Consider the following 22,027-nt stretch of genomic DNA (forward strand, 5'->3'; position numbering starts at 1 on the left):
CATAGAAAATGCCTTGTTTCTGGTTCCAACCAAACGAAGTAAATTCTGTCACCATTTTTCCATGAAATATCTGTCGCCATGTCGGGTCCAGACTTCCCTCCTCAGTAAGCCGTGTCTGTCTGAGTCTACATTTCCAAGGCGACCACTCTCTCCAATCCGGAGTCAGCATGTTATAATGCTACACCCCTTGCACATTAGGCCTTTTATTGAGGCATCTGATTGGTCAGTTTATAATGTGAATAACTTGCTCTATAGCAAAAATATAATTAAAAAAAATCGGATTAATAATAACATGTTAAAAATGACTGAGTAATAGCTAATTATTTCTCTATAGAAGTCTATCGGATTTTGGCTTTTTGGAAACTGCAGGTACTTCCTAATTGGAAAGAGAGGGGGGAGGGGTTGCTTAGTCCAATTCTAATATTGTCATGACGTCGTAGACGTGGCAGACCCAGTTGCTGAAACCCGGAAGTGAACCCGCAACAAGGATTAGTTTGAAAGTGGTTTTATTTCTCCAGGGATTGAACAGAGTCTCTTGGAGAGCGTGAGTAGAATAATCTTCGGGTGAAGATCTGACGTCCCAGAAGCTGAGAGCAGTGAGGACTGGTGGAATATTACCTGAGAGGAGCGGCGGCGGCCCGTGGATCCAGAGGAGCGAGGCGTGGACGTCGAGGACGGCAGAGCCAACTTGAGGACAGACGTGGACGTCGAGGACGACGGAGCCAACTTGAGGACAGGTGTAGACGCCGAGGACGGCGGAGCCGACTAGGAGTGAGGAGTGAAGCTCTGGACGAGGAACCAGCGTGACCAATGGTAGGAGGACCTGAGGGTAGGTACAAAGCGAGGTGAGTAAAGTAACTTAGCTTGAGTAGCAAATACTAAAAGGCCAGGCGTAAGCACCGGAGTGAGTATAACAAACTGGCGCTGGATACTGGTGAGTAGAACCCTTAAGAAGGCAGGCAGGATGATGAGGAGATGCAGGACAGCTGGTTCCAATCAGCAGAGCAGGAGCAGGAGCAGGAGGGAGGGGGGAGGTGACTGACAGGCACCCTGACAAATATAGAGTCAGTGGCTCACACGATTGGCACTTTTGTCAATTGAAGGTAACCTCATCTATTCCTCACTACCAAGTTCAAGCCCCTGATTGGTCAAAGTTCCATCTGGTTTAACTTTAGATGCAGGTTAGATGGCTTTGCGTTTTGTACGTTTTCTGTGCAGGAAAACGGTCGAAGAAACTTGCATAGTGGCGCGTGACTGTTAGAATTTGGAATGCTGTAGCCCAAAATCAAGTGCGTGAACAGAATTTTCACTGGAAGTAGTCGCTTGAACGTGGGTTTCCGAGAATGAACTTAGCTTAAGACGTTGCACAAAGACTGTTATTGACTAAAGCGATGCCATATGTACAATATGCAGCCTGTAACAAAACTAAGTAAGCAAAAAAGTTGTATTCATCTGTGTGACTGAACATGTATGGCAGGGTGAAAGACCAGGGCTTGGGAAAGAGAATCAGACATCTTGCATTGATAATCAATAGTGCAACAGTGACCTGAGCGTTTGCTCTGTAATTCATCCCATTCGGAGCTGCAGGGTTGGCTGTCTGACACAGACAATTCCATGATTTCCCTCCGGATAGGACCTTGGAAAAATCCACACGATTCTGTGCATGGCAACTTCAGCGGGCAAACATTGCTGATCCCTAAAGTCGTTATCTCATATCCTGTGGTAAATCTATGAAACCTCTGAAAGTCAGCAGGCTGCAGCATCTGTAAGACCGCTCTCAATTTCTGCAGAACTACTGCTTTTATTTGCATGGAGGCAAACAGCTTCTCATCTTTCAGCAACATTTGAGGTTCAGACCATCCACCTCAACCTCCTAGTTTTCACACACTGTGAACTGAAACAAAAAACTGATTTGACCGGAGGCACACTTCCTGTCGTGTGGACATTTTCAGCACAGAGGACACAGCAGAAAAGAATGAATGGCTGCTATTTAGATGTCTGTGGCACTAGTGTCCAAGCAGTGAATACATTTTTCTTCATCCACTGGGGACGCAGAGGCTAATGGAGCATGAGAGTGCCATTCCCCTTGGATTTTATGCGGCTGAGTCACGCCCCCGTTTGGAGAGGAGCTGCAGGCAACGGCTATATGAGTTTGAGACCAACAGGGCATGCTGTGAGAGTCTGGGCCAATTCAGGGGTAAACATCGATGGCAGTAATTGGAGAACAGCACAGCAGGGAATTTCGTACATTTCGGTTCCATCTGGCTCATTCCAGAGTATCCTTGCTTGTTCAGGTGAAAAGAAAGGCCTTTGTGTTTTTTTTGTTTTGTTTTTTTTTTGTCTTTTTTTTGGGGGGGGGGGGGGGGGGGGGTCAGAACGCGCTCTACACAATCCTCAAGTAATGAGTTTTGCAGGTCACAACTTTATTGATTGGAAGAGAACAAAACTCACTAGCTCAGAGTGAGCTATAACGCAGCAAATCAACGTGTGACAAGCTTGTTTGGCAGCGGAGGCAACAACCTGTTGATGTCCATTGCTTTCCCTAATTTAGCACAGTTCCGGAGGAGCCATTAGGCCCGTGTTTGTAATTAGAGTAAATCAGTAGCATTAATCAGTCACTGCAAGTGTTTAAAGACCTCATTTCGATCAGTTTGTTCCCGTTTTGTTTCACGTTTTACTTTTGCGTTTGTGCTGAGTCATCTGCATTTAACACAATCAAAGGCAATCCATCACAGAAGCTGTTCTTTGAAGTCTGCTGTACCTTTTCTTCATCACTGAGGTCCAAAAGGTTGCAGAAATCAAGCTATGGCACTTTCTATGTGCATTTTTAATCATAATAAAGAAAATAACATCGAACTAAAACATCTACCGATGACAAAAAAGGCTGAAACCAAAACTTTTACAACTTTTTACAGACTAATAAACCTTGGCAGCCCTTAAGTGTGTATGCAGTTAATTATAAAAAAGAAAATAAATGCATGTATATGTGTTTGTGTGTAAAATAAACGTTCTTTTGTATTATTACTATTATAATACTAATTAAGGTACTAATAATATCTTTATTATCTTTAACCAATTTTTTTTTTTTAACTGATTGACAGTTTTTTAATAGCCCAATTTCTTTGGTTCAAATCAGTCTTTGAGTGAACAACATGTTTTATGAACTTTATACATAAAAAAATCCAACTTTAAAGTCAACCATCTACAGAAGCACAATACATACAAAAACAACATCTACTATCTTGTTACGAACAAGTTATTTTCTTGTGATAACAAAGCAAGTCAGAGTGGCTCACAAGTCCTTCCTGGCCCATTCTGTAACTGTAGCGACTTCAAAAAACAAAGAGTTGCTGGGAGGCTAAGTGTGGGTTTCGGTATAGAATGATGCGCTCAAGATCAGGACGCTTAACGAAGTTCGTATTTTTAAACTTTTTCTTAGTGAAAAAAGAAGGTAATTAAATCCACTTATAATATCGTGATCCATTTCATCTAGATAAAAACGAGAAAAAACAAAAAATCAACATAAAAGTACAAAAGAAAAAAACAAACCACAGGTGAGTTAAAATCACCCACTCTCTGCCCACAAACATGTGACCCACCCACCAGGTGATTACCTACTATTACCACCAATACTACCATAATCAAAACACACAAAAAAAACAATATTCATTCACCCTAATAAAAACCACAATTAATTCACGGCACCATGTAGACGGCCTGAACCTCTCATCAGCTCACTGATGAAATTGACAACAACGAAAGGATCACAGAACTGCAGCCGCCTGCGCAGCTGCAGGCAGGCCAACCTTTCCTTCAAATGACAATGACTCATTTGGACATTGCTTATGACTGAACAACAGCAGCACAATCTCCACCTGAGTTATACTACGATTAAAGTGATCAATTATGAATCGGTCAGTTCTTCTTGTGTTTAACATTTTCTCCGACAAGCTGCTTTGTTTTGCTGCGGATTGTAGAAAAAAAAAAAAAAAAAAAGCATTTTCACAAGATCACGATAAGGACATCCATTATCTTGCTATCATGAGAACATTTTTCGTGATAATGAGATAGCAGATGTTGTTATCACAAGAAAACGCCCAAAAAAATCCAATAGGTTCTTCACAGGTTTCGTAACCACACATAAAAAAAAGAAAAAACATAAAATATTTCTTTTTTAATATTAAGTTCTAATGATGATTTCCTATTTGCTCAAATAAAGCATTTTCTTTGTTTGTTTGGTTTAAAAGGAACTTTCCAGGACTTTCGCACGACAGAGGATGTACGCTAAAACAAAAGGGACAAATATTGTGTTACAGATTTCAATAAATAACATTTTACAACGATTTAAAAACCTTTAACATCAGAAAAGGTAAAGGTTATTTCATTAACCACCATAGATTGCATCAAACTTGCCCTTTGTAGTATGGCTCAACAACAGATTTCAATGTAAAGTTAAAAGAATGCACATGTTTTAGTTATTTATAAGATTCGTTCTTCAAAAATCTATTTCTTCCCCAAATATTTGTCTTTAAATGTATAGGTCATCATTTCATGAAGATTATCAAATATTTGAACCTCTTTGGTATTTTAAGTGATAAAAAATTGTAAGTTTTGAATGGTTTCAGCCTGTTTGTCTATGATATAAACCCAGAGGTTCTTTTTTAAATGGCTAAAGATAAAATATGAACGATTTCCCCTGTTCTGGAGTAAAAATCCTTGTCATAAAGCTGCTTATAGACATTTTGGGAAGCAGCTAACCAATAGGAAAAATTAACGATGCAACGAACAACTGTAAAGTACCGGTGGCTGTGGGTTGAGATTTGATTATATTTCCTGGGTGAATGAAAACGCAATCTGAAGTGACATCAATGTAAAAAATACAGAAACAGCATGAAGAATAAATTATATATGACCATTCTGTGGGTGGTAAACCTTGGACCTCTGTTTTATGTCTAATTATGTCTGTCACTCTGATTTATTTCACATAAGATGTTATGTGAGAACAGTAGGAGGCCTTTGAGTCTACTTATCTGTCAATTTATATTACTGTTTAATTTTCTGAAACATGAACATAGTATGCTTTTACTTTTGTATATGGATTCTTGTGAAGTTAACACAGAGCTTTGAATATAATTATTTTTCATTTTTTTCAAGATGCAATTTCTAATGTCAAGATGGTTTCTGCTTTGAAGTCCCTCTGTTTTCCTTTTGCGTATGATGTTGCCACTGATATTCTTACTGTAGCTAAATCCAGTCCTGTAGAGAATTTAATCTGGATTGACCTTAATTTACTGAAGGCCTTGATTGAAGGCCTTATCTCAAACTTTACAACTCAAGATTATGGGTTTTCTGTACCAAAAAAATACTCCATAGTTGTTCATATTTTAAAAATTATTCTTCTTTTATCATTATCACAATATGTAAATTTAACCTCTGGTTTGGTACCTAATGCACAACATAATAAACAATAAACTTGCAAAGAATTTATTTTTTAACTCAAATTTTAGACACGGACATAGTCCTAAAAAGTTGACCCCTCTCTTTACACTTGATTCACATGTAAAAGGTGTGGGTGCGTCCCTTATTAGTATTGTGTATTGATGTTCATTTAGTGCTTACTAAAGTTAGCTGAAAGTTTATTGAATATAATGAAATGAGTGTTTTGAGTTGTAGAGTGTATCAAATTGCTCTACCTGAAGAAATTGCTTTTCAGTATGCCATGGTGCTACATGAATTGATCAAAAATGCCCCTTTGGGTTTGAGGAATGAACATTATAATAAAGTTAAATGTTTAAAAAAAATTATTGTGCGTGATAAAGGCACTGTAGCATGTTGGCAAAGACATATTAAAAAAATCTGAACAAAAATACAAGATTATGAGGATTTTCATTTGAAGTAGTTAAACACGATTTGCAAACAGAACTGATTAAAGAAAAAAAGTCTTTGAACTGAAGAAAATGCTCTTTTGTCGATACCTATAAGGTGTTGTGGACATACTGTACAAGTCAATTCTGCAACGCAGCTTATCTTAATGCAAATGAATTCTCGTAAATGCAATTATCAAATTGCTAGGTGATTCCTGTGTGAGTCCATTGAACTGCAAACGCACAGTGTTAAACACAGCCTTTGCCTCATCTGTTACATTTTAATTAAAAGTAGAGAAAAGAAGTTAATTATCGGGCTCACAGTTTTTTACCCCTGTCCTGTAAAAATTTGCTGCTTTTGAATTTTGTCTGCAATACTCTTTGACTGTGATGTCAGATAAAACAGAGCGCCATAACTCTATACTGAAAAATGACCACCAACGGCACATTGAGGAAAACTGTTTCCTCTGCATGATCCATAAAGGAAGAGCTGGTTGAGGAGCAGATGGTGTGACCATCGACACAAGCCAGGAGGGAACATATCCGCTTTCCAAATATTCAATTTTTAATTGTGAGTTTCCATTTGCGACATTGGCTTAGACTTTTACTACTTTACTTGCTGATGCTGCATATCAAGAAGCTACTGCACCACAAAAAACAAACACTTCTTTTGATTATTAATGTACAATTTATAAAGAATTGCATGTATGTATTAGAGAAGTTTGGAAAATATGACTTAAATTAATATTTGCTGTATATACATTTCTATAAATAACAAGAAAAAATGAGAGATAAAATATCTGATTGACCATATACAATGCCTTAGTTACAACAGCTCTTATGTGTGAGTGTGGGCTGTCTGTCTGCGGTGATATAATACTACATTCACATTGAGAATGTGTTGCAATTCAAAAACGGCAATTTCATGAATGTGCATACAGTAGAGCTTGTGGTGTTCACACCGGACCAGCAGGAACATACATCAGGGAGAAACTTCTTCTTCTGTTTTTCTACTGTTTACTAGAATATTGGTACCATTTTGCACCAAGTTGGACGAGGCTTGGTGCAAAATTTTGAAGCGGTGCAAATCTTGTGGATCTTGCTCCATGCTTTTCCTTTCACAGCTCTATTCTTATATGAAAGACTTGGAGTCCTATAATTCTGTCTGGACACAAACTACAATTATTATTTTCTTCTACATGATGATGTTTACAACGGTTGGCATTTCTTCGTTTTGAGAAAGACACTTCCCACACATCACTACCAAATCAGAGTCCCTGACTGATCAAAGTTCAGCTGTTTGACATTCTAGCAGTCGAAAATTCAGCTGGCTGTACTTTCAACATGCGTTCAGCGAAAGCTCAGTTTGTTTGTAAAGCCCAAGATGTCATGGTGCCTCTGGCAGCTCTCCTCCCCCTCCCTTCTCTGCACTCATGAGACCAGCTGTGACCACTCACCTGATCAGCCTGCAGCCCTCTTAAGGAGATCCTGTTCCAGTATTCATCGCCAGTTCGTTGTTCCTCTACGGTGCATAGTCTGGTTGCCTCATGCATCTTGTTCATGCTTTGTTTCCTCTCGCTAATCTTCTCCTTATGCCTCACCTACAGGAAAAGATTCCTCACGAGTGCTCACCTGGTTACCGTCATCATTCCATGCTCCTCGTCTTCGCCTTGGATCCAATTCAAGTCAAGCCCTCCAGATCCGCCACTGCCGTACCCTCCAGCCACGCCTCGCCTCCAAGCCAAGATTCCTGATCCACATCTTAGCATTTACCATCTGAACTCTGCCTTCAAGTTTGCCACTGGATTTACAGTCTGTAAATTAAATCTTCCTACTTACCTTACGCTCTCCTGGGTTTTCTCCCGGGTTCCAGCATCTGGGTCTCCCAAGTCTAGTGATATCATGACACAGGTAGGACTTAAAGCATTGAGTGGCTTCACGTGAACGCAAGGTTTTTAGTGTGGATGCCTGAAACACAGGTTTATGGGCATTTACATAGACTTTTTATTGAAAGTAGCCGCTTGAAAGCGGGATTCTGTGGCCAGAGTGAATGTGTCAAAACTGTGCGGGGCACACAGGTAGAAAAGTTGTAAAATCAAAGACCATTCTGTGAGTCCATAGAGGGAAAATGGTCATGCGCATTCTTATCTGCGGATAGAGGACACTTAAACAACAAGTAAGAGTGAAGTAGGTGGGACACAGGCACGTCGTATAGATATTTTGAATTTTTTCAACCTCCCCAAATCAAGTGAAGTGTCTAGGGGGCTCTTTAGCCCTGTTAAAGTGATATGTGCGTGCTCCATGCTTTTATCCTGACTGTTAGAAATTCGGAAATCAGACAGAGTGGAGTTTGTGTGGGCATCCCATGGGCATTTCTGTATTATGTGCAATTCCCCTGCATGCAGTCAGTAACGACCACTAGCACACTTCACTAATGACTAGAGTGTGGCATAAGGTTAATGTACAACAGCATCACCCATACCTCTTAAGTGTGTGTAACTTAAATTATACTTACCAATACGCCAGAATATACTAATCACACCTTTACTAATCACATATTCCGTTTCCACTTCATCCCTAAAGGTGGCTCAAGGGATCTGCAAGACACATCTATTCTTCCCTTCAGATGTGGACAACCCAACAACCCACAGCACCCCTAAGAGTCAACTGCTGGACAGGTGCATGTGACAAAAAAAATCAAAAAAACCTTCCCGATAAAAAAAGTTGCACATTTTATGCATTCACTTCTATCTACAGGAAGAATGAACTGATTTACAGCTTGGGTGAACTTTATTATTATCCTAGTCTACAACAAGCTGTTTTACTTTCATGAATTTTGCATGGTCGATCATTTATTATGGCTCCATATTGGGCATGAAATGACTTTGTGCTGAAACCTTGGCTGCAACTGTTCCCCTTCTTCACATTATTAGCTCCTGACATTAGCAGAACAAGTGAAGTGAAATGTCTCATTTACAGCTTTTACAAACGTTGTCAATTTATCTAACTCTACGTGAACGATGCAAAATGACTAAAGTACACCGTCCTTAGGGGGAATCTACACATCCCTCACTGCAAGGTGCTTTTAATTAGTTTTGAAAGTTAAAGGCAGGATGCTGGATTGAAGAAATGCCAGAAGACAAAATGAAACAAGCTTAAACATATGAGTTCACTTGTCTAGGTTATAATGTGTTCTTAGTCATTCAGCAAGACATTCAGCAATCTTTTTTTGGAAAAAAAAAATATTTTCACTAATTATTTGCAACATTTTGTATCAAAACAGTCCTCCAAAGCTACCACTCCACATACTAGTCTTATTTAAACGATATATGGGCTGCAAGTTTGTGTCATGATTAGCGTTCTCACCTCACAGCAAGAAGGCTGTGAAGGTTGTGAGGTTCAGAACCCAGCTAGGATCCTTCTGTGTGGAGTTTGCATGTTCTCCTCATGCATGTGTGGATATTCCAGAAAAAAAGCTCAGTAGGTTAATTGATGATTCTAAATTGTCCCTTAGGTGTGTATGAGTTTGTGTATTTGATTGTGTGGCCCTGCAGCAGACCAACACCCTTCCAGGTCCCCACCTTTGCCCCGTATTAGCTGGGATAAATGAAGCTATGGACACACCAGGCATGTGACGCGTGTTCACGAAGGCGCTATACACGGATTCTTGAACGAACATTTAGCCCACGTGTTCATACTGAACAAGCAGGGAGGGCCTTCTTCTTTTTCTTCTTCTACTGTTTACTAGCACATGTCTGGTTAAAGAGGCTTGATGCAAAATGTTAGTGGTGAAAGTGGTGAAAATGTTCCGGGGAACAATCCGTGATTATTAATTTCTTTTTCATGATTAATTTTCAAATTTTCGAAGTGGCACTACCATGAATTACAAAGGACACCACACATGTGTCACTACCACATCCAAGACCCTGATTGTTCAAAAATGGACGTGGTGGCCGCGGGTTTCGTACATAGAGCCTAAAAACAGTTGTAGAAACTTGAGTAGCTACGCGTTACATGAGAGTTTTGAATGTGGAAGCCCGAAACAAGCATTTACGCACGTTCACATAGACTTTTCTTTGGAAGTGGCCGCTTGAACGCATTTTGTCAAGGGCAGTGCGAACATAGCTTGAGACAAAAATCCCATTCATCATTGTGTCCCTCACACTATTTACAATTCATTTTATTACTATTTATTACTATTATTATGTTTATTTTTGCATAACTAGAGTTATAGTCACATGCACCTGTATGGAGTTGATCTGAACAGGTGCTGCTGGTTGCTGCGTTGTCAGAGCCAGTGGGGGCTCATAAAGTGCAGCTTGTTGAAAATGAAACACCATTGTCAAGCATGTGGTAAGTGTATGGTGAAGTACTCGTAAGGCTAATGTGCGCTGCACGCACCTATAGCCTTATACTTATAGCCTAAGGGTGATGCTGTCATACTATAGCCTTACGCCACGCTCTAGTGCTTAATAAAGCCATACATGGCTAGCTACAGGCTGTATATGGGCGCAGTCTGCCATATTTGGGGGGGGGGGGGGGGGGGTTGAATAAATGAAAAATCCATATGACATGCCAGCCACTAATTGGTCGATGACCAACATGTTTTTCTGCATAAGTTCTTATTGGTTTCGGTTTATTTACATTTACCAGGTCTAATTATAAAAAAAGAGTCAAATATTTTAAATAGAAGCAATTTTGAAAGAATAAAAAGAAGCAAATGAGGTCAAGTTTGAAAGAAAACGTCATATACCACCATGACTGGCTGTTGTGTGTGTCGATGAAAGCCGTCAGGCTTTCATCTTGAAACCAGCGTTGCTTACATTAGTCCTGCTGCTAACTGACAGCTTGAATTTTAGTCAAGTTTTTTCCCTGACATCTTAAGATGTCCAGTCACATTTCAGAACAGTAAATTGGAGTTCAGTGGCAGGAGTCATTAACCTCACCGCCTCAGACGTGTTCAAATCCATGGTACAGAAAACGGACAAGCTGTAATTACATCCTTTTTGAGCTGCCATGTTGCATAAGAGATCAAACCCAAACTTTAAAACGTAATTGGATCTTTAAATGAAAAAAAAGAAAGTTTTGAAATGTGGAAAGTATTGATGAGCCTAAAAGTCAGAGGCCCAAATTTTTACAAGCAAATCTTTTAGCTTCAATGTTTGAAATGATTTATCCTTTGAAGTTATGGGATGAAAACATCACATGCTTTAAAGTCAGTTACAGCCTCAGGAAAATATGATCTTAAACTAAACCGCTAAGATCCTAAAAAATGTATAATAAACCTAGAGAATTTCACATCTCCTCCTGGCAGCACATATCAACACACACATCAATAGCTATTAGCCGATTTTCTTTGTGAATGGACAATAATCACAGCTGTTCATGGAAGCGTTTACAGTTTAGTGGTGTGTTGTGTAATAAGAGCTGCCTTGGAAAGGAAAAAAAGAAAGTTAATCAGATTTAATCCATTTTTGGGGGGCTCGCAGCATAGGTTACTAATGCATACAGATTAAATTTGAAAAGACTTTGAGGGAATCTATTTTTGAAATCTCTATTGGAATCCCCCTATTCATGCATATGTCTATTAAATTTTGATAATTTTCTAAAGTTCACTCTTTCTCCAAATAGTAGGGCTGATTGAGAATTGCATCCCTACCTATATGGCTTCTCCCTATCCCCATATTTATCCTTCCAAGTGGAGAGATATGGAAGAAATTCGGAGGTTACTTCCACTACTTGATAACATCATCAATAGTCGCCACTCATCAACGGTAATGCATAGCTGCCAGCGTGCACAAAATACATAACTTCAGTTTCTTAACTTTAAAAAGTCTTGCAAAAACAAAAAATAAATACTTAAATTCAAATGTAAACTTCTGTTTCAGAGCACACCCACGTGAAGAAATGCGTTTCTCCTCCCCCCACATGCGTGACACGGATCACCCTACCAGCGGAGGGATAGTCAGCCTCGAGTCGCTACGGCTCCTCCTTAAAAAAAAAAAAAACATTTAGACACTGTTCCAGCTTCAATTTCCCCAAAAATTGGAGCAAAAGGGAGGAGCCAGAGGAGGAGAGAAGCAATTTTGATTCATTCTTTTAGGGGTCATTTGTTGGAGTCTAGCCATCATTTTAGTAAGGTTTTACATTGAACAGGTTCTCCAGTTTTCCTACAAATAATAAACACTTTAAGTCAAAACTACTAATAAATCTATGCATCTGATTTCAGAAAGAAAGACACACAAAATGAAAAGTCAACAAGGGTGTCTCACTGGAATCTTTGTGTTGTGCACTAAATACCAGGGATGGCCATCAAACCGAGTGGTGGGGAAAGTTATCCGTTGCATCCCTACAGTACACATGTGCATAGGCTCACACTGAAAGTGTCAAACACTAGGTTTAGTATGAACCAATTGAAATGTCATCATTGTTTTTCTCCATTAGCAAATTAAAAGTTTGTTTTAATGTTTTTGCTTTGTAATACACAAATTATATATTAAACTGAAACAAAACCATGACTCAACAATTGATGTCTGAACCTTATCGTGTGGAAAATGAATTGTTGCATCCCTACTAAATACCAACCAGTTTAGCAATGACATTTTTCTTATCTACTGTCTTGCTTAAACATATTTTTTTTAAAGTAAAGTTTCCCAAAGACTGTGAGTAGAAGATTTGCTGAGAAGAATCTCTATCAGTTGTTTCTGAGTCAGAGATATATTGTCCATGTGTTACTGTCAGAAGCTAGAACTTTGAGGTTGTCAGACGTGTATCAGCGCAGAAGCTCGTAAGCAAAACAACAAAAAGTTCAATAAATGCCAAAAGCTTCTGACAGTGGGCTGTGCTTAAAGAGCCTGAATTCCGTCTAACATGCATGCTGTGGGTTTGAGCAGAACCTGCTGAGGTCCTGTCTCTGGTTAAAAAAAAAAGTTTATATTCGTTGATATTTTTGCTTACCACACTTCCTGGGCGAAGCTCAAACTGACACAGTCTGTTCTGCTTTGTTTATTCTCATTCTTGTGTTTTCAGTGCAGATTGGCTTCTCCTGGAGGGCTCCGCCCCCTTGCTGGTGGCTCTCAATGGATTGGCACACAGCTGCCTGCACTTTAGGTTAATTTGTTTGAGCTGTATTTAAGTGTTTCTGCACTTAGTGTTGCTTTGGTTCAGTTCTTGTTTCTAGCTCCTCCTGCTCCATTTAGTCATGCTGAGTTTGAGTTCTGTTGTGTTTGTGGATTTTGCCCCTCCTCGAGTAAAACTTTTTGTTAATTAAAGAATTGTGGTTCCTCGCTCTAATATTTGATATGAAGGGGCGAGAAGGGGCATAGAAGAAAAGCAGAGTGGAAGAAATAAAATGTATTATTGTTTGTACATTGATTTAGTATTAAAATGGCAGAGGCTGAGCTGTTGGCTGGTAGGGCAGCTCCTTCCAAAAGCTCCACCCCTGACTTCAATTAAAAATCCCTTAAATCTTTCTTCAGTGTCCACTGAAGCCTGTTGGGAACCTTGATGTCTTCTTTTCACTCTATAGTCCCCCTTACCCGTAAAGAACCTCACCTCCATTAGATTTTTCTCTGACCCACATCACATCCCCCAGCATCTCTTGGTCTCCTGTGGAGCCGTTCTACAGGTTGTGGGGGCCTGAGCAGCACCCCCCACCCCTGGGTGCCCTCACCCCGTTGATACTCTGCTTACCTGCAGCTCTGTGTTCCAGAACCCTCCTCGGTGCCCTTGGCTGTTGGAAAACGGCCAAGCTGGATGCCTCCCCATGAGAGAGAGCAGTTCAATGGCGCCAACACAGCACACCAGCTCTGTTTTTGTCTCTTCCTTTTTAGTCTCAGTCACTGGTTGGAATTGATTTAATGTTGGAAGAACACAAGTTATTTTGGTTTTGGTTGTAGGGCAACTTGTTAGACTGCTTTGGTATAGATATCTGTTCTGTGATTATAGATTCTGAGCATCCTGCCCTCTTCTTTTGCCGTGTGTTCAGTCTTACCTGGTTGTTAGTCTCACATAAGTGACAAAAAAAAAATAATCACAGATTGAAGTTGCAACAAAGCATCACAGACTTTGTTTAACAGACCTAATTTATTTTCAAAATATGTTCTTCTGGACTGAATTGCATTTATTCCATGTAAAATTGTGGTTCCATCTTATTTTTCTGTTCACTATTAAAAAAAAAACGATTAAGGTCCTCTGATTCCCTTTTCCTCCTTTTTATGAGAAATGAGTATCTACATTCACACTGTCGTCAATGATTCGTTGTTTACCGTTAATAATCCTGGCTATTGTTTATTTTATTAATAAAACCGAGCATTCTGACACATTATCGTGTTCATAGCAGATTTATCACAGTAAAAGCTTCTGCTTTGCAGCTGTAATGCAGAAAAAAAATGTCTCCTAGGTAGGCGTACAGGGCTACTTAACTTAATTGCTGAACATTTGACTTGAACCATGATATATTTTTGAAGTAAATGAAATATAGTCTGCACCCGAGGGTGCATTTATAAGACTTTTATTTCACCTTAGAAAATGTTGGTTTTAAAAGGCAGCAACAAAAGATAAAATCTTTATAAGTTGACCAGTAAAAACCCTGTTGATCTGGCAGTTTTTTATACATAAAATAGAGCATAAGGACAAATAACAGACCTGTGCTTTGTCATTAAAAATGGTTGAAATCATTAACAATATATATATATATATATATATATATATATATATATATGTATAATAGATTATATATATGTCAAAACTTTCATATTTCCATTTATTTATTCATTTTCCAAACCAGCTGAATCCCTTTCAGGGTTGCTGGAGCCTATCCCAGCTATTGTTGATCTGAGGCGGAGTACACTCTGGACAGGTACCCAGTCCATCCCAGGACCACATAACAACACACGCACTCAGATTCCCAGCTAGGGACACCTTAGAGTCATCAACGTATTCACTTATTGCGGGAGTCCCTGGTCCTTAACCCCCCCACGAATAAGGGGGGGGATACTGTTTTTGTGTTTTAGTCTTTGTGGTGTTTCTGGCAGACCATGCAAAAAACAAGGAGGAGTGGATTCAAATCGATCCATTTAAAAAGTGGGTTACAATGTAGCACAATTTGAAATACTTTTGAATGCCAGAGACCAAGATTATTGGAACATGGAATATCACGTTTGTATGTTTGAGCTTTTGAACGAGGAAAGGACAGATGTGCACCCAACAACCATTAGAAATTATATTATATTATTATATTATAATTATATTATTTTTTACTATATTCCCCAGCGTCACCTCTTTACATGTCTTTTCTACTCTCCTCCATCTTCACCGTGCTGTTGTGTCACTCCGAGCTTGCTGCTGCGCTGTGGGTCATCCCACATTGAGAGCCTTTACCTCCGCCTGCATCCGATCTTTGATCCTTTCTGTGAAGGCGTTATTGTCTATTATTGGTGCAGATAAAGAGTGGTCAGCTGCAGAGTATGCGCTACAATTGCCTGACCATGCCACCTCAGCGCTCCTGTCTCAGAGAGCAGAATGCACCTTTTTGGGAAATAGATGTCAGACCATTTTCAGTTGGTGCAGACTTTTTCATTTATTCCAGCAGCAGTCTTTTTCTCGCAATTCATATTCTTTTATCCACTGCATTAATTGAACTTGCACAGTCTATGGCGCATGCAGAATCTGCAACCTCATCATCCTCTCCCTTTATCTGGCAATGATCATGTGAAAGTGTTTTTCTCCTCCCCATCCCCTGCAGCAATGGAATATTCCAGCAAAATAAGAAACAGAGAATCCAGTTGTGAGGAAACTGATCATTCTAAACAGGACTGTAGATAAAAATAAGGTTAGGTTCGTACCCTTCAGTTACCTGCACTCAGAAACGAATGAATAATGACTCAGAGACAGTTACTAATCTTTTGTGGGAGTTTTACTTTGTACAAGAAGCACAAATTTGTACGAAGGGTTACAGACAGATGAACAGGCTGCTGCATTCAAAGTCCGAACAACGGAGCTCAGAGATGGGCTTGGTATATAAACCCTGCATTTGCATATTCAGAAGATCATCCGATAGACAATGACGTGAAAATCACACCCACAGGTTGCTGCTGGAGAGAAGCTCCAAGGTCAGGGAGCTTCAAGTGTCAGATCTCTCTGAGGTTATCACAGACATTTGCCAGAGCACATACACCAGCACACATAAAGTTGAAAAGGGAGGATGAGGAATATCATGAGACAATAGTCTTGGTTGTGCTTTCTTCAAATGTAATATAATTTTGAGATGATAATACATAGTGAATCAAGTTTAAAACATTAGTGTAATAAAAAGTAAAAGGGAGTTTCTAACTATTCTGTTTCTAATTATTCCTAACACCAGTGTTGCTCCATTTGGCAGTTCTGACTTTGCTGGTAAAAATAGCTTTGGCTGGGTGGAACCAATTTGGACGGGTTTGGGATTGTTTTTATAGTTTCTTATTGAAATACGTTTCTACCAGGGATCTTCTCTCATAAACTAAACTCTATGTAGTGGACCAATGAAGAAGCTATTCACCATTTTAACCTGGGTAAGAATTGTATAAAGAACTTATTAATACAACCACTGCAGAGGGCCCCATGTTATTATTGAAGCTCCCAAACTGCAAAATCCACTATGATGTCCTTCAAGACCAGAACTTTTGAACTAAAAAGAGTTATAAAAGTTTGTTTTACCCTTGAGATTTTTTAAACTTTCAAATTCAGAAATAAACCAATCAATATTTTTACAAATGCTCTAAAAATGCTCAAACCCACTAGATTTTTATGTGCTGCTATTGCAATGTTTTTCTGCTGTAACGCTTTGATCCATCTCTCGCCTTCTATCTCTTGGTTCTTGTAATGCCTAAATGCAGAAAGCAGCTGTCTGTGATATCTGCAGGTAAAAAAAACATATTTTGGGCTGCTGGTTGTTGATCCAATCTATGTCAAGTAGGAAGGACCACTGCACATTTGTCTGTCCTGGACTTTTTGTGACTTGTCTTGAACTGTCAGTGACTTAGAAACTATAATATACCATTTAAAAATCCACTCCAATCATCTTTTGATCTGTGTTAATAGGGGTCACAGTGGTATTTTTACTATTATGCAAGTTTTAGACCCGAAAAAGTTATTTTCTTGGACAAAGTTTCTGCAGTTTCTGAACAAAAAGCGCTTCAGTGCAAGTTTCTGAACAAAGAAATACTCAGAATTGCAATTTTGAGCATAATAATCAAACATAATTAAAACACCAAAAACAAAAGTTTCATCGGAGTGGGTCTTTAACCCTTGTGCTATCCTAGGCACTGTAACATTGGGAGTTGGGTCATCTAGACCCACTAGACAGTGCGCTGAACCTTTTTTCTTCAATGATTTGTGATCTTCACTGACGTCCATGGATAACATGAAATCTTTCCACCTTTATCCACCTTTGTCATGGTAGGAATAACACATCAATGGTCATCTTGACCCCATAGGAGAGCACAACGGTTGAGCTGGTCCTGTTCTTTAATTCATCAATTTAGATTGCACAGGAACACATTCTGAGAGATCTGAAAAATTTAAAGCTGCAGTTAAATGACATCATTAATAAACAAACACAATTTCAAATACAAAGGCTACGACTTGAAAGATTTGAAAACTCTAATAAATCTGGCAAATTTCTGGCTAATCAGCTTAAAATTAACAGAGAAAAATCATCAATCACCTCTATTATGGACCAAACAGGAAATGTCACCCATGACCCGGTCAAAATTAATAACGCATTTGAAAACTTTTATAAAAACCTGTACACACCGCAGATCAATCCGTCAGAGCAAAGTATTGACTCATTTCTTAATAATGTAAACCTACCCAGGCTAAATGAGGATCAAATCACAAACTTAGATTCTCCGCTCTCGCCGTCTGAACTTCATGAAGCTCTGTTACTTATGCCCAATGGTAAAGCACCAGGGCCTGACGGCTTTCCTGCTGAGTTTTATAAAGAATTCTGGGAACAACTGGCACCAACATTTTATAAAACTGTCACATCTATTAATGAGAGCCAATCAATGCCACCTAACATGAACTCAGCCAACATAATTCTTCTTCTAAAACCAGACAAAGATCCCACTAGTCCTTCAAGCTATCGCCCTATTTCTCTAATCAATGCAGATGTAAAAATTATCTGCAAAGCACTAGCACAGAGAATAGAAAAAATCACTCCTCACATAATTCACTTCGACCAGACTGGATTCATCAAAGGCAGACACTCGGATGATAATGTCCGTAGACTAGTTAATATAATAGACTTTGCCACCATTAAAAACCAGGAAATGACGGTACTATCGCTGGATGCTGAAAAAGCCTTTGACAGAGTTAATTGGAAGTTCCTTATTGCTGCCCTCCAGAAGTTTGGTTTTGGAGAAGCATTCATCAATTGGATCAAAATATTATATCACAACCCCAATGCATCAGTTAGAACTAATAAACAGACCTCAAACAGGTTTTTTCTTGGAAGAGGAACCAGACAGGGCTGCCCACTCTCTCCTTCTCTTTTTGCTATATTCATTGAGCCTTTAGCTGCAGCAATAAGACAGAATGAGAGCATTATAGGAATAAAAACCAAACACAGCCATCATAAAATTAGTCTTTATGCGGATGACATATTACTGTTTTTAAGGAATTTACATTCTGTAAATGAAACAGCAATGATCATAAATGAATTCTCCTCCATATCAGACTATTCCATTAATAGGAATAAGTCTGTTTTATTACCACTCAACAGGAATATGGAACAAAGACTCACAATTCCAGTTAAAACAGGAAATATCAAATATCTGGGTATCTACTTTTCCCCCAAACTATCAGAACTGGTGCAGCTAAACCACACCCCATTACTGAAAAGCATACAGGACGATCTAACACGCTGGACCAACCTGCCTTTGTCCCTTATGGGCAAGGTAGCCACGGTTAAAATGAAAATCTTACCCAAGGTTAATTATCTCTTCTCAATGATTCCCACACAACCGCCATTAAAATGGTTCAAAACATTAGACTCATCCATATCAAGCTTTCTATGGAACAACAAACCTGCAAGAATTAGTCTAAAAACTTTAAAATCTGCAAAAAACTGTGGAGGATTAGAATTACCTAACTTCCACAAATACTTTCTTGCAAATAGATTACAATACATCTTAAAATGGTTAAAAAATAATCCAGAAACCAACTCATGGTTAGACTTGGAACAGGCGTTATGTGGAAAGATCAACCTGTCACAGCTACCATTTATTAGCCAAACAGTTAAAAAACAGGATTGTTTCAAAAGCATTAATATAAATGCCACCTTAACAGCCTGGTGGGAATTTCTCAAAATATCAAAATCATCAATTCAACCGTGCAAAATGACACCCATCTGGAACAACCCGGACATCCTTATTAACAAAAAAATGATTCACTTCCCAGCTTGGCAAGCAGGGGGCATAAAACAACTAGAGCACGTAATTATTGATAGAAGATTCATAACCCCCCAGGAACTTCAAGACAAACATGGAATAAATAACTTCTTGGAATATCAGCAACTTAAATCAAGTATTACTAAAAAGTATAAAATTAAAGACGACGATTTAAAGCTACCAGATGTAGTTACCACTCTGATTAATTTTTCAATGAATAGAACTCTCTCCAAAATATACAAACTTTTATGTAATTTAGATAACAATATTGCCCTTCCAACAAAAAAATGGGATGCAGATTTGAGCATCAGCACTGATGAAAGCTTCTGGTCAGAACTTTGTCTAAACACCTTTAAACTGACAAAAAGTCCAAATCTGCAGCTAATCCATCTCAAAACTCTTCACAGAATTTACTACACTGGACAGAGGATGTTCAAGATGGGTCTCAGTAACTCAGACATTTGCGAGCACTGTGATAATAATCTACCCGACAGCTACATGCACGCACTGTGGTTCTGCACTCCTGTCCAGGCTCTCTGGCAGCAGGTATGTGCCGATTTATCAGTCTGGCTTAAGGTTTCAATCACTGCCTCACCGTCACTTTGTGTGCTTGGTGACATGAGTGCCATCGATATAGAAGAAGGATTAGCATCTATCATTTTCATAACTCTTTGTATTGCCAAAAAAACTATTTTAATAAATTGGAAAAACAAGAAAAATATAAACATAAGTCAACACAGAAATCTGCTGTTTGATCATATCAGCTTGGAAAAAATGTCAGCCCAAAGCTCAAGTAACTTTGAAAGAATTCAGTCTCTCTGGTCTCCTGTGGTTGACTCCATGACTTAGGGGGTGGGGGGCTTGGTCGTCGCTGCTCCTTGCCCTTCTGCCGTGGTTTGGGGTGGGGGTCGGGGCTTCCGGTGCCTGGCGGGGGCGGTGGGGGGCTCCGTTGGTCGGGGGGTCGGGTCCGGTGCCTGGGTGGGGCGGGCTGGGGCGCTGCGTGGTCCTCTGGGCTTGGGTGTGGGGGTGCGTGGTGGGGGGGTGGGGTGGTGGTCTGGCTTGGCTTGGGGGGGTGGTCCCTTTGCCTGTGCTGGGGGGGGTTGGCGGGGGGCCCTGCTCGGGTGGGGGGGGCCCAGCGGCGCCGGATGGGCTGCCCATCTGCACCTGGGGCTGGGATTGGCCCTTCCCTGGCTCTGGGACGGGACGGGACAACCCTCTCGGGGCCCCCGGTCGCTCTGGGTGTCACCCGCTTCGGCTGCGGGGTCTGGGGTGGGGTGGGGTGGGGGGCTTGTCGGCCCTGTCCTGTGGGGGGGCGTTCTGGGGGGGAGGGGGGGCCCATTATTAGTACGGGTCGGGGGGGCTAGCGGGTCGGGGTCTCCGCTGAGGCAATCAGTGGTTGCCTCGGCCGGTTGGCCTCCTCGGTCCCGTCGAGGCCTGACCAGAGCTCTTCTAGGGCCGGCGTCTGGGGGTGGGGGCCTGGGCTTGCTCTGGGGGGGGGGGGGGGCGACGCTTTCTGGCTCCTCTCTCTCTGTGTGGGGTGGGTGGTGCCGGGCCTGGGGTGTCGGCGCCTCCGGGGGTGGGCCCCTGGGCTGGGTGGCCCTGGCCCCTTTGCTGGGGGTGGGCTGGGGGACGGCTGTTTGACCACCGGGGGACAGTCTACCAGCTGTCCCCAACTTACCCCCTTCCTTATATAACCTCATATTAGGGTGAGGGGGTGGGGGGTCTAGCCTGCGATGCGCCTTGGGGGGGGGGCTACTTGGGAGTGGCCCCCCTCCTATGGTTGCCGTATGGAGTGGGCCCCCCCTCTTTCGGTTTTATTTGCACCTTAGACATGTAGGGTCCTTGGTAGGTGGGGTGCTTGGACATCACTGCAAGCAAGCAGCAGATGTCCTCCTGGCACCCTACCCGCCAATTTTAACCGCACCTTAGACATTTAGGGCCCCTTGGTGTGGAGGGTGAGGGGACATCACTGTGAGTAATCAGGAGATGTCCCCTTAGTGCCCTACTCGCCAATTTTAACTGCACCCCCCTTAGTACACACACCCCTCCCCCTTCAATATATACATTCAAACATAAACACACACACATGCACACAAACACCCTCTCAAACACCCATACACGCACACACATTTTACAAGGAAGGTGGGACCTGGGTCCATCTGTCCCCTACCCCTTCCCTGGTGGGGGGTGCGGGCCCCTTGGCGATGGCGGCCGTGTCCCTTGGGTGCCGGGTCCCTGGGCCCGGTGGTGCTCTCTCCGCACGGTGGGGGGGTTCATATTACACCTGAGCCGGGGGTGTTCGTGTCCCTGGGGGGTGGGTCCTGGTCCTTGCCCCTGGGCGCTGGGCCCCGCCAAACTTCCAACATGGCCGAGCCTGGTCGGGCCATATTTATAAGATCCCTTGTGGGCCGCCCTTTTTTCCCCGGGGTTCCCCCCTCCTGGGCGGGGGCGGCGGGCCCCTGCCTTGCTCCTACCTGGACCAACCGTGGGCCGGGTGGGTGGCTGCCTGGAGTGCGGAGCGGGTCTCCCTTGGGGGGTCCTGGCTCGTACCTGGGGTCGGGGCGGGGGGATGCCCGGAACTCCTGGGTGGTGGTGGGGTGCTCGTCTGGGGCTGTGGGCGTCCCTCTCCGGTGGGGCCCTGCGTTGGGCTCTTCCGGCGCGGCGGGGGGCTGCTTTCCTGGCTGGGCTGGGGCGGCGCTCTCTTTCCCTCTGCGCCTCCCTGCTCTCTGGGGG

Source organism: Oryzias latipes, chromosome 13, assembly GCF_053564925.1.
Source record: "Oryzias latipes strain Hd-rR chromosome 13, Olatipes_Hd-rR_3.1".
NCBI lineage: Eukaryota > Metazoa > Chordata > Actinopteri > Beloniformes > Adrianichthyidae > Oryzias > Oryzias latipes.